The sequence below is a fragment of the Sus scrofa genome, chromosome 15 (genome assembly GCF_054392235.1).
Source record: "Sus scrofa isolate SSC_HxYL_T2T_F1_AM1 chromosome 15, Sscrofa_HxYL_maternal_Yorkshire_Landrace_v2.0, whole genome shotgun sequence".
NCBI lineage: Eukaryota > Metazoa > Chordata > Mammalia > Artiodactyla > Suidae > Sus > Sus scrofa.
This window is the reverse complement of record NC_139397.1, coordinates 86,298,172-86,311,632: the sequence shown is the minus strand read 5'-3', so window position 1 is coordinate 86,311,632 and position 13,461 is coordinate 86,298,172. Positions and strand designations below refer to the sequence as shown.

The 13,461-nt window shown below is 35.5% G+C and overlaps 2 protein-coding genes and 1 long non-coding RNA gene across 3 annotated transcripts in view; 1 reads left to right on the top strand and 2 right to left on the bottom strand.

Moving 5' to 3' along the window:
• The window catches only part of CSRNP3 (cysteine and serine rich nuclear protein 3), a 193,304-nt gene extending 188,961 nt beyond the window's left edge, over nt 1–4,343 (bottom strand). The window contains exon 1 of the mRNA XM_005671893.4: nt 4,301–4,343. The gene's annotated coding sequence lies outside the window, so the exon portion shown is untranslated. The remainder of the gene's footprint in view (nt 1–4,300) is intronic.
• Nucleotides 1–13,461, top strand: part of TTC21B (tetratricopeptide repeat domain 21B) — an 875,896-nt gene that overhangs the window by 459,174 nt on the left and 403,261 nt on the right. The gene's annotated exons all lie outside the window — the stretch shown is intronic.
• Nucleotides 4,360–12,173, bottom strand: LOC146395960 (uncharacterized). Its single transcript, XR_014829491.1, has 3 exons — nt 12,136–12,173; nt 7,886–8,000; nt 4,360–4,493 (listed from the first exon to the last, which is right to left on the bottom strand). It is a non-coding gene; the product is annotated as an uncharacterized LOC146395960 (long non-coding RNA).

Here is a 13,461-nt window from a genome sequence, read left to right as displayed (position 1 = left end):
ACTATCTACTTTTTTGCCATGAGATTAAAATGAATGGATGGCAAAGATGATGTCCCATCAAGTAGTTTTCTTGCTCCTTAGAATTATCATCGACATTTACCAAGGTTGTCATAATCTTGAAGTAAATGCTTGAAAAGTTATATTGAATCTGTATTCTCAGAGTGTCCACATTCAATAATTTTCAGGTCAAATTGTTTACACTATTATGATAACTGAGATCCAAAAAGTTGGCTGAGAAATCAAGTGATTTGCCCAACTGATTCACTGAGATATGTGAAACATCCAAATGGGATCATCTGCTTGATCATTCCTTGCTCCTTGATTTACAAAATGGTAATTAAAGAGTAATAATGCTGCTTTGGGCCAACTCCCTTTCCATATCTATGTAAGTCCTATATTATACCATCAGGCATTAGATATATACTAAATCAAAAATAAATTCTGATTGGAGTTCCCACTGTGGCTCAACAGGGTCAGTGGTGTCTTTGGAACACTGGAATGCAGATTCAATCCTTGACCTGGCACAGTGGGTTAAGGATCTGGTGTTGCCACAGCTGTGACTGTGGCTCACTCAGATCTGATCCCTGGCCCAGGAACCCCATAGGCCATGAGGTGGCCAAAAAAAGAAAAAAAATTCTCATCAATAATATCTTTGAGTTATGGTCTACCATAGTAAATACGTTAACATGATTTTTCATTTGCTCGAATTACCTTTAGGATGGAGCACAAATTGAACATTGTGAAACCTGACCCAAGCTTTCTTACCCTGGTGTAATTTCCATTTCTTTTAAATTCCTTCTGTTTCCCGCAATGTGAAGTTGTTTGCCAAATCAGCATATTATTTTCATTGTAGATATAAGTTGGGGGAAGTTATCAATATTTCTTGAATATATTTTGTGAGACTTAAGAGACCTATAAAAACTCACTCAACTATGATCTGGCAAGTGACTTTTAGCAAATAAGCATGGATCAGTACAGAGAGACCACTAAAAAACTGTATTTTAAAATTATCTGCAGTTGAAAGTCTGAAAAGCATTTTTTTCAGGAACTTGAAAGATATTTGAATTTTAATTGTGCCTAAATGAGATATTTGCACAAGGTGTGTAATCCATTTACTAGTCTCTTTGATTTGTTGTTAGCGTGCTCTTTATTGTCATCTGTGTTTACGATGAAAGTACTGCCATTGAAGTGTTTTGCTTGTGTTAATTGATAAAAGCTAAACATCTCCCATTATTCTAACTCCTTTTGAAAAATAACATACTGACATACCAAATTAATTTAACTTTAAATAATATATTGTCTAGATATTAAAACATGGGTTAGGCAGGTAGGAATTCATTTGCTCCGTTGCTAATAATAAATCGAATAAACTAAGGTCAATATTACAAAAATAAGATATATGTCAAAAGCATTTAAACAAGTGGTAAAAGAGAAGATAGAGTTAGGAATCTCATCTGAATTATAATAAAATAGGAAAGATGTAACAGCTTTATGCTGATTTTCCCTTTTGCCAAATAGCTGAGAGAAAAAATTTATAATGAAAATGTTTTAATTTAAGAAACTGCCTGAGGAAAATGTAATGATAATAGTGATTTTTATTTCTTATAAAGAAAAGTCATATAAAATGAATTATTTCCAAAAGAAGCAAATGTTTTCAAATAAAACAAAAAGTATATATGTGTATTTATAATAAATCCTACTAAATTTCAAATATATATCCTTAATACTATTGCAAAACATTTTTTAGGCTGTTGCAATGTGTGATTTTCTTATTATTAGATTACAAAAGTAAGGAAATGACTGCATTAATAAAATATGCCTGGACAATAAGTTTAAAAGCATTCTTAATGTAATATGTAAAAACATGTACTAAATTACCCCACTATCCAGAGCCTGAACATAACTCTTGAGTTTTCTTTCTATGATTAAAATGACTGATACATTAAAAAATGTTTCTTAATTTATTATCTTATTCAATATCCTACTAAACACTATGAACATAAAGATAAAATGGAAAGAAAGTATTGTGCACCAGGAGACAAAGTTGGATGGTAGCAGTCTCTATTAAAAACCTATATTTGAATCTTAATGTTTGCATTAAAGGAAAAACAAGTGGTTTTGCTTGGGCATCTCTCACAGAGCAGCCTTACACAGTTTTCATTTGCCTTGTTTCATCTTTCACTTGGACAGGAACCTCTTAACTGTTTTCTTTCATGATTTTTTTTTTTCTCTCTCTTGCCTGCACTCCAGTTTGTGTGCACACACACACATACAATCTTTTTCCTGTAGCCTCTGCAGTAAAAGCTACCATAGCTACATCTCGTGCAGACGTCTGCCCACGGATGATAGGAAATGCTGATTGCAAAAGGGCTTATCTACTTTTATCCAAAATATGTCAGCCATTAAGGAAATTATAAAAAGCAACAACAATATACTCTGGTTTTATTCAGAACCTTTCCCTTAGCGATTATTAAAAGGATGATATTTTTAGCCAAAGAAAGCAAAATGCATCTGCAGCAGCTGGTTTCCAAGGAAACAGAATAATTTAAAACCATGTGGAACTCTGCTCTCTAATTTTCATCAATTCCCCTTCATTCCTGGAGGTAGATTTACTTGGAATTTATAATTTTAAAAATGTATAACTGTCTTGACTTATTTTCTCTAACACATTTCAGGAGATGAATAGCTGGTCTTTACATATCACATTAAATTCCAATCTTTGGGTAGATTAATTTCTACCATCATTTTGTTTTGAAGACCAAGATCAGTAGAATCCATCAATAATTAGAAACATGGCAATATTTTAGTACCATAATATTTTTGAAATCCAGCAACAGTTCAAAATAAATCACGCAAGAGTATTTGTTTGGGTCAATATGACACTTAAGTGTGTAAACATAGTATTAACTATGTTTAGTACATTTAGGAAATTAAAGAAAATTCTCCATTCATTTAAATCTTTATCCAATATTCAGTAGTTTTTCACCCCCCCCTTTTTCAATTTTGCAAGAAATGTTATTTTCTGCCTGCTCTTCAAAAATAAAATCCATTTCCCAAACAAAAACAAAAAGCAAACACAGGACCAAAAAAAAAAAAAATCCTTAGAAATTACACGTATTCATTCCTATTAGTTTGTGACTCACTCAAAAGCAATATTTTTAAAATATGAACAAATCATTTACATCATAAAGACTTTTATTTTACTATTATAATCAACAAGTATTAACTGATGGCCAGTGTGTTCAAGTTTGTAATAATCTCTTAAAAAAGGAGCTCCATTTTAACGAGGGTCTCCATCCTTAACTGACCAATATTTATGAATTAAAATCACTATAAAGTTAAATGGACTTGGAGTAAAAGTATTTTTCATGTCTTTACTGTGTGTCATTGAGTCTATTTAGAAACTCTCCCCTATTTTCCCTACAGGTAAATAAAAGACAATGTTAAGAAAGAATAGCAACTGGTAAAGTAAAATATTAACTTTCAAATCGTTAAAAAATATTACACTAGGGATATTACCAACAATATAAATGCTGTGACGGAATTCTTATCTAGATATATTTGATTGATAAAGGAAACAACCAGTGAACTTGCCTAGTAATATGCTATTTTTTTACAGCAATGTTTTATCCTTCACAAACAGGTTTCTGAGCTTTGAAAATGGAAACTGCTTCATGCATGTTGATAGATAGAGAGGGTTGTTTGATTATCATATGAGCTTACAATTTAATAAATAAAATGATAAAACTAGTCAATAGTCTGAGCTTTATCAAGAGGAGTGAGCTAAATAAAAGGGTATATGTGCATATAAATAATTCACACTATATTAGTGCCAAAAGAGTCTACAAACTGCAAAAATTCTTTTAATCCATTTACTGTGTTATAAATATTGCAAAACACCACATGAAATTTTACACTGTATATTCAAAGAAAGCTCCATTTTCTTAGGACCTGTGGAATTTGCCAAGCTTTCCTCAACCTTTCTTTGATTTCTAGTAACATAAGCTTGAATAAAAACAAACAAAACAAGACATATGATGACTCATTTTATCTATTAATTTTGCTTCAATAACACTTACTAGAAAGTTATCCAAGATAAGACATGCCTCTGGTGCTTTTATCAGCTAAGGATTTTTGCAGGGAGGAAGAACAGCTCATTACAAAGCTTCCTCAAGTAATGAAAGGAACATACTTTCAGGAAATGTCTTCAGGATAATTTTTATATGATAAAATTGTCTCAATAGGAATTGAGAATCATTCTTTTTTGAAGAAAAAGAATTTTCTTTTTTTTTGCTCTTACCTGTAAATATGGTTTCTGTACTTCGGCTCCGTCAGAACAGACTGAAGAGTTCACTCCTCCCTCGTCTATCCATCAGGCAGCAGCCAACCAATAACAAAAGCCAGATCCTGGCATTCTCCGGCTCATGCTCTCTGTCTGCTTCCATCCCTCCTTCCTTCCCACCCCCACTCCTTTGGAGGACAAATCCTTGCAGCTGGGAGAGAGGCAGGGAGTGGAGAAAAGGAACATGGAGAAGAAAATAATAAAGGGATGAAAAATATTTCAAAGAATAGCTCCAAACTATGGAAAATATCTGCTGGTGAACTTGGCTAAGCTAAAATGTCTTGCTTTGGATTTAGGAAAATAGGGTAGATCAATGCCTTACCTGACAAAGCAAAACACTCATGGTAAAACAGGTACATTGCCAATATTTCAATTCCCACTGATTTTTCTCAGTGAAAAATTGCACTGTTATCATTTAAAATCAGTTTCAGAGCCTAGTCAGTATGAAAAACATATTTCATCCTGAATATTAGATTATTTAAATATTTCAAAGGTGGTTGGTTTACATTACCTCAAATTCCTTAAATACTGGCATCAATTTCTATATGTGAACAATGGAAATTGTTAAAGATTGAAAAAGAATCAGCCATTTGGTTGCCTTGTCCTAAAGTGATTAACTGAATTTCAATATTATTCTAATAACCTTGGGCAAAGTCATTTTAATTCTGAACAAAGAGGTGTAATGAGTGTAAAAGGACAATTGACAAGACATCATTAGACTTCTTTAAAGCAACAAAGCAAATATGTCCACAGCTTAAAGGAAGTTAGTCTGGGACTGACAAGGAATTTAAACTATATACAGATTGAATTCTTAACTTATAAAATGTAATATAAACCATGGCTCTTTATGACAAAAAGTGCTATTAATTGAGCTTTCACTAGTGAGGGTCTGCAAAAGTTTCCATGGGGAGCTATAAATTAAATAATGAATGTTATCTTCACCTTAGAAGTATGTATGTGCTGTCTACTGGAGATATTTACAGGCTTTCCTATTTAATTTCTTAAATCAGTAATGTGTCCTCATGGAAATCAGACCAAAAGGAGGAAAAAAAAGTAGCATAAATGTATATCTCCAACAATAACTAGAAGGACAGCAAATCACTGGTAGTCCAGGAATAAATATGGAAAGATTTTAGGGGTATCAATCTGGTTAGGGAGTGGCTGTCAGCTGAAACTGACATTAGATAGAAGTGCACTGATTTTATTTCTTGTGTTCAGTTATTCAGGGTAGCTTTTGAGAGGCTCCACTAGAGATAAGGGGAAGGTTACACTATCCCTGACTCCCATTTCAAGTCCTGTCCCATGGGAGATGCTTTCCAAGCTTCTGTGGTCCTACTGCTAGGAATAGCTGGAGAAATCCCTACGATACCATTTCTTAAAGTGGAGTTGGGGGCCATCTGCATCAAAGTCACTGCAAGAAGGCTTGTGAAAAATGCAGATCTAGAGGCCACACTCCAGACTTCAGGAATCCACAATTGAGAGGCTTGTGACTAAGCATTTTTAGCAAGCTTTCCCAGGTGATATTTTTGCCAACCATTCTGTAGATCAGTGACTCAGTAGATAAGTGAGGTTTTTTTTTTGGAAACAAACTCTAACTAGGTTTTTTTCTAGTTAGATTATGGTCCTGTAATCTCAGATAGAGGGGGGAAGAAAGAGGTTTGGGAGAAGAAAACTAACAAATTTAGTTTTGACATTTTGAATTTTTTAAAATATCTAGATAGAAATATTAAGTAGTCAGTTGAAATCATGACAAGGTCTGGGGTGTAGATATAATATGGAAATCATCTAGGGCATGGCCAAAGCCGTGAAAGCAAATGAGTGGCCTTAGGCAGTTCTTCACAAAACTGTGGCCCAAGAAATTCCTTTATCAGAATTAAAAATGCAGACTAGCAGACTCCAGCCCATATGCACTGAATCAGAATCTCTGGAGCTGGGCTTAGGAAACTGCATTTTAATAAATTTCCCAGCTAATTTTCCTTGTGTACTAAAGCTGGAAAACTATCACTCCAGTAGGAAAAGTAGATTGAGAATGAAACTGCGCTTTTAAAGAATGAACAGAGGAAGTGGAATGAAGAAAAGATGCTTAGAGGAACAATTATCCTGGAGGGACACCAAGGGAGTGGTATAGCAAAGGAGTAAAGAATTTGAGATGATCTAGCAAAGGTTATGGCAATTCTGGTGTCTTGCTGTATATAATGAGGTCCACTGTGGTCAGCTTAGCCATTTCCTGGCCCTTGTTATGATGCAGAATCTCAGGCCCACCCTAGTCAACTGAATCTTAGTCTTCATTCTAACAAGATCCCTGGGTGAGCTGTATGTACATTTAAGTTTTATTTTTTATTTCATTATCTCATGAAAGTAATTTTGAATATAATGTGTAAATTTAAGGTACACATGTTAATTTGGTACATTTATATATTGTAATATGAATGCCATTGTATTGATAATTAGAACCTCTAATTATCCTTTCTTTTTAGGAATTGGAATAATTAAGTTCTAATCTCTTAAAGCAAGTTTGATGTTTACAGTACAATATTGTTGTCCATATCCATCATACTGTGCATTATATCTATCTTTAGGGCTTATTTACTACTGGTAGGTTTGAGCCCTTAAATAAAATCTGTCCTGTCCCTCCACCCCCCATCCCCTGGTAACCACCATTTCAGTCTCTGTTTTAACAAGACTGGCTTTTTAAAATTCTACATATAAGTGATATCATACAGGAATTATCTTTGTCTGACTTAACTTTTAGAAGCACTGTTGTCCATTGAATTTGACTTTTATTTTTTGCTAAACAGAAAGTAAACAATTTCAGTGGGTTGGTTAGGGCAGGAGGCAGATTAAAGTTTTTTTTAAGAATAAATGGGAGATAAAGAAATGGGGACAAGTTCTATACTTTATATACACCCAAGACAAGAATCTTGTAGCACATTCATCATTAGGTTATCATTTCAATCCAAAGAAGCTGAAGATAAGCAGAGGCATCAAATAGCCACATAGCCACTGCTGGTCTCTACCTAGACCACACCTCCAACTGAAGGGACTGGAATAACAGAGCTGATAGTGATAGAGGAGATATTTTTCTGAGGAACAATGACAGGTGGATCCCTTGATCACCATAGTAAACCAGGTGCAAGTTACCAGAAGCAAAGGAAACAGAACTGAGAGCAGTCTGAGTGACTTTAAAAATCTTTCCTGACAAGGAAATATTAAAGGTTAAATGCCTTTATTAAATAATAAAAAAATTCTTTAAAATCTGGAAAGTGAAGATAATCCACAACATTTAAAGAACTGCCAACCTTTATAAAACTCTAAAAATTAGAGCAGGTTGTAATAAGAAAGGACTTCAATATTTTATGTATCAACTGTGAAGATTCCCACAGTTGAGCTGTGGAAGTAAGGTTTTAGGATAATAATACTAATGTACACTAAGGAAACAGATGAGGCTTGGCACAGACCAAATGATTAAATAAAAATTAACCATCCTTAACTAACTAGAGACTATCTTAATAAAACCTGTATTTTTAAAAGTCAAGGACTTACCAAGTGAATGGAATTGGGATGACCTTGAAGAGGGAGAGTCTGGATATATCCAAAATTATGTAGTTCAGGAGTAAGAAGCTCCATACAAGGAGACAGACTGTCAAAGATAAAAGACCTTCAAAAAAATTAATTTAAGCCTAAGGACTGGCAGAACTGTTTCAGGTCTCTGGTCTCATAAACATATCAAGGGATTGAAAAATATAGAAAATCATTTTTCATTCCAGTCTTCACTGAGGAAGTCATTAAAGGATTCCTAAATTGCCTTTTGAAATTGTGATTCAGAAGCATCAAATCAAAAGGCAGTAAAGAGTACTAAGACTGCTCTAGAGCTAACTGATCCACAGGAGTAAACAGATCAGCAAGATTTGTTGGCAATCACCCAAATGTTTATAAGAACTCAAGGGTAAAATTTGGTGCAACTGGCCAAAGTATTTTGCATATTGCTACAAACTACTCAGGTGCCAGAAGACGAGTACATCATCAGTGTGGCCTCTGCTCATGTGAGGACACAATGATAATCTTCAGACAGTAAAAGATGCTCAAAGATATATAATAAAATCACTTAGGGACTGACGGAACTTAACAAGAATTTATTCATTAGTCGCTTGTGGAAAATTAATAATGTACTTCTAAATATATTCACAAATATATATTGAACATTTCAGCATGAAAAATTCTGTTCTTGGTATTAAAATACTACAGTACACAAGAGCTAGTTCCTGACTCTATGGAGCTCCTACTCTAACAGAGGCAAATTATGTCATAGTATCATATATATATATATATATATATATATATAAATGATCTACATTGTAGAACTGGAGTGTTGAATTAGGCAATATGTAGACACCCAAATTAGACAGCAGGTATACTTTCTGGCCTTGAGATGCACCCCAACAGAATGCATAACAAAGAGGAGGATCATGGACCACAGCAATAACTGGAGTAAATGGGGAGCAAAGGTGACAACATATTTTCGTGAGAAAAAAAATTTGCCTTGTGATCTCTTTATTAGAGAGTTTTAAGAGTCTACATTTTTATGTGGGTAAGTGATAATTTAAAAAAAAATTGTTTCCAAAATTATCGCAAAATATAGGATTGTGGAAAATGACATAATTTGCCATTATTTGGCATCAAAACAAAGAATTTGCTTAGAGATAAGAGGCTCTGGATAAAAATAAAATTGATAACATGGTTTCCTCAGGGATTCATGCTGAAAACAGCTGCAAATAGGGTTGTTAGTTTTATAAAAATTAATTGATATAAATAAAATGTTCTTGAGGAAGAGTAAAATAATTTGTGTTCTGATTCCATGCATATTTCTTGAAGAGTTCATAGTAAACAAAACTATAAAATCTTTACAGGTTGGCATTAATGAATAATAAAGTAGTAGGTGATTTTCATTAGAGGTAGATAGAATTATAATTGAATAACAACTTAAACTTTAAAATATGATGATGTTTGAATATCAGGTATAACTCAGGTAGAGATTGATATCATTTTGGCTCTTAAAGACAGTATTTAATAATACCAAAAATGCCCATAAACCTATCTTCTAGTAGTAAATGAGAAATTTTTTAAAGTGTGTATTTATTTTAAATAAAATTACAGTTTTTCTACACTTGAAATGCCACAGTAATTGCTAGTTATCATATATTAAGAAAGACATAAAATAAAGTATCTGGAGAAAAACAAGTCAAATGATCATTAAAATTAACAGATTTCGAATGAGTTTGACCATGAGATTTGATAACTTCAAAACTCTAAGACGAAAATGGGGAGTTCCCGTCGTGGCGCAGTGGTTAATGAATCCGACTGGGAACCATGAGGTTGCGGGTTCGGTCCCTGCCCTTGCTCAGTGGGTTAACGATCCGGCGTTGCCGTGAGCTGTGGTGTAGGCTGCAGACGCGGCTCGGATCCTGCGTTGCTGTGGCTCTGGCGTAGGCCTGTGGCTACAGCTCCGATTGGACCCCTAGCCTGGGAACCTCCATATGCCGTGGGAGCGGCCCAAGAAATAGCAAAAAGACCAAAAAAAAAAAAAAAAAAGACGAAAATGGAAAAAGGACATAATCCAAGTCTTTAAAATATCGATGACTGTGGATATGTAAAGAGAACATTCTTCACCAAACTGTGAGACAGCTTGAGCACTTGAGAGGGACATTATTTTATGATCAATAAAAACAAGTAACTGTTTTCACTTTCTCTTTTCCCAAACATTCCACATCTTAATTACCCAACATGCATGGGAAATCCAGTGATTTAGACTGGACTGGTTTCAAAGCAATTTAAGGTTTATCTTTAACATTCGTAAAACTTAGAAGTGTATTTTTAACACTTAAATATGTTGAGCAAAGCACAGTGACTGGCAAATAGTAAGTGTTTAATAAATGTGGAAAGGTATAATCCACAGCAAGAGAGGAAGTGGAGTCGAGAGAATATGTGGAGCATAAAGAAGAAAACAAAAAGAGAGTGAGGGAAAGAACATGTGCAAATCATAAAAAAAATGATAAATTGATCTTGTCTTGGTGTTGGCTATCCTTTAGAATTACACAGAATGAGAATTTCAAACTCTATGAGCACTGCCAACTTTTGGAACAAGAAGGTAACATATAGATTCTAGAAATAAACTAGTAACAGCCTTGTGAATTAGACCTGAAACTACTATCTCCTTTGGTATTTCATCTCGCTAATGATTCTCTGTCCAGAATATTCTGAGAAGAATAAAAGCAGAGGAAAGCAAAAGAGAGCCAAACTCCTTAATAGGAAACAATTTGGCAGGTGATAGCGAGAGAGAGCCCAACTAACAGAGAAATATGCAATGCATCCCTAAGATCCCTGCTGATTTTTTGGTTAGGCAGCAGAGCCAAGAAGTTGAAAGGATGCTTGCATTTACGACTGGTGAAGACTACAGAGAAAGCCTTTTCTAAAGTGTGACTTGGCTTTCCCCCAAACATTACATTACCCTTGAATGGAAAATTGATCGGATGACATATGGTGATAACATCTGCCACCCATGGATAAAGCCGTAGTGCCATGTGGGTGGTAATGGAAGCTGTAATAGCGAGGGTGGAGAATTTAATGACAGTATGTAACACTGAGGAAAGTAACAGCAATCTGAAAGGAAGGAACAATCGCTGTAAATCTTAGTGATGGGTACTACAGGACTATACATCCTGTTCTCTGTAGTCATCTGAGAGGGAACGATGGAAATGAAAGATGCTTTGTCATTTTATTTCCTCTTAGTTGATCTCAGCCATAACCCCTGGGGAGGAATTTCTCCCAGATAGTGCTGTGGGTAGGCACTCTTTCCTTATCAGTACACAGATATTTATTACAAATCTGGCATGATCATGGCAAAAAATCACAGCAATTCAGGGCTATTTATACAAAAGACAAAAATGAAGGTCAATACATTACTTCCAAAGGTTTCTTTAAAAATATTATTTAAATACGAATTTCCAGGAAGCAAACAAAGCAAGTAACAAAATAATGTTTCATAAATGAAATATTTAAGTTCATTTCTTTTGCCCTTCTCACACAGGAACAAAAGAGTGCTTACAGTTGCGCACTGCAAACAGAAGAGTTTTATTTGCAAAATAGCAAAAAGAACAAGAAAAATCTTGCCCTGGTTGCATGGTAATGTGAGGTATGGCCAAATATCCCATGGAATTCACATATTTGACATTGGTAGCAGGTGTTCTGAGAGACTGGAACATAAAACATTTTCAGGTGAATTTTGTTTCTCAAAATGGTCTTAAAATCCTAATACTGTTTTTTAAAGTGTCCTTGATTAGTTCAAAGGTAGTTCTATGTTTCCTTAAATTTTAAAGAATAATTTTTGGTTTTCCTCTTTCCTAAAATAAGAGAAAGCAGCAGCTGGTTCACCGTGCTTTTCTGACAGTTGACTCTAAACTGACTCAGGGCAACCCATAGAGGGGGAATGTAATGCCAAGACCACTTTTTTCCATCCAGTTTAAATTTTTCATCCAGTTTAAACCAGACCAGTTGAAATCACTGCATTTCCTAACCCCTCATTCACACAGAATTCTGAAGTGTTCTCACCCTCCCGGATTTTCTCCCCGACTCCATTTGCAGGAACGAAAAAGAGATGGGGATTTTACGTTCTGATCTTACCAAGGAGGATGCTGTAACACTGAGCCAGGAGGGAAGGCGGCAGGGCACAACCATTAAAAAACAATGACACAGCCTTGGAGAAAAATACGACAGGACAGAACGCGCTCAGAACTGACCAGGCTCAAGATGGCGAAGATCTGACTTCCCAGTAGACGCTGAGCGTCCTTACGCACTCATTGGAATACATTAGCATACTGACCGACACACCCCCCAGCGCCAGGACGCTTCCGAGGCTGACCTGAAAAGCGCAAAAAGTCGACATTGGCCCAATTCCTGGAAACCCACACCCCTTCTCCAAAATACTTAGAATACTCCACTTACTCCTTAGGTAAGAAATTATCCAGCCCATAAAAGAACTAAGCACCGCACATTTCCAGCCACGTTAGCCTTCTGAGTCGGACCACATTCTGCCTTGGAATGTGTGTCTCTCTAAAGAAACTTGCTTTCACTTTACTGTGACCCACTCTTGAATTCTTTCCTGGGCTAAGCCAAGGACCCTCACTTTGCCACCCAGCCCAGGAACTCACTCAAGACCTGCAACATGACCATCCTCTCCAGCCTTCTTCTCCTGCAACATGATTAATGTTATTGTTGGTATTGTTATTGTTATTATTTTCTGACAAAGATCAGTTTGCAATTGTGAATGTATTTAAAGCAAAGGAATAAGCTTATAAAGGATAAAAACGAATAGGTAGGGTAGGTTTTTATGACTTTTCTCAACCAAGTGTTCGAAGCAAATAGCACTTGATCATTCAGAGACATGTGTAATTAACTTTAAAATGTCTGGGTATTCTAACTTTGTTTTGTAGATTTCAGGAAAATCCTTTTGGATTAAGACCCATACACTCTTGGGAGTTCCCGTTGTGGCTCAGCAGTTAATGAACCCGACTAGCATCCGCAAGGCCATGGGTTCGATCCCTGGCCTCACTCAATGGGTTAAGGATCTGGCATTGCCGTGCAGATGTGGCTTGGATCCTGCTGTTGCTGTGGCTCTGGCATAAGCCAGCAGCTACAGCTCTGATTGGACGCCTAGTCTGGGAATCTCCATATGGCACTGGTGCGGCCCTAAAAAGACCTGTACACTCTCTTTAAAAGGAATAATAGAAGTTAAAATGTGTAAAGGTCTCTCAGATAAAGGAACTAGATATACCAGGGAAATTGCAGAGAAAATAGGAATAAAGGTTAACTACTGCCTAGTTGTGAAGATAAAAACACAACTTAGAATTATGGCAACTGGGTATCAATAAGCAAAGTCCTAGGTCATTATCAGTCTCACGGGCTTTCACCTGACATGGATTCCAGATTAACCACTTGGTCAGACTGTGCTGACTTTTGCCATAGTTCTCTGATTCGAAACACTACACAAAGAGACCTTTATCCTTTCTTTAACTTTTAGGCCTTTCCTTAAGGTTATCCAACAACTATGCATGTTGAATATGGGC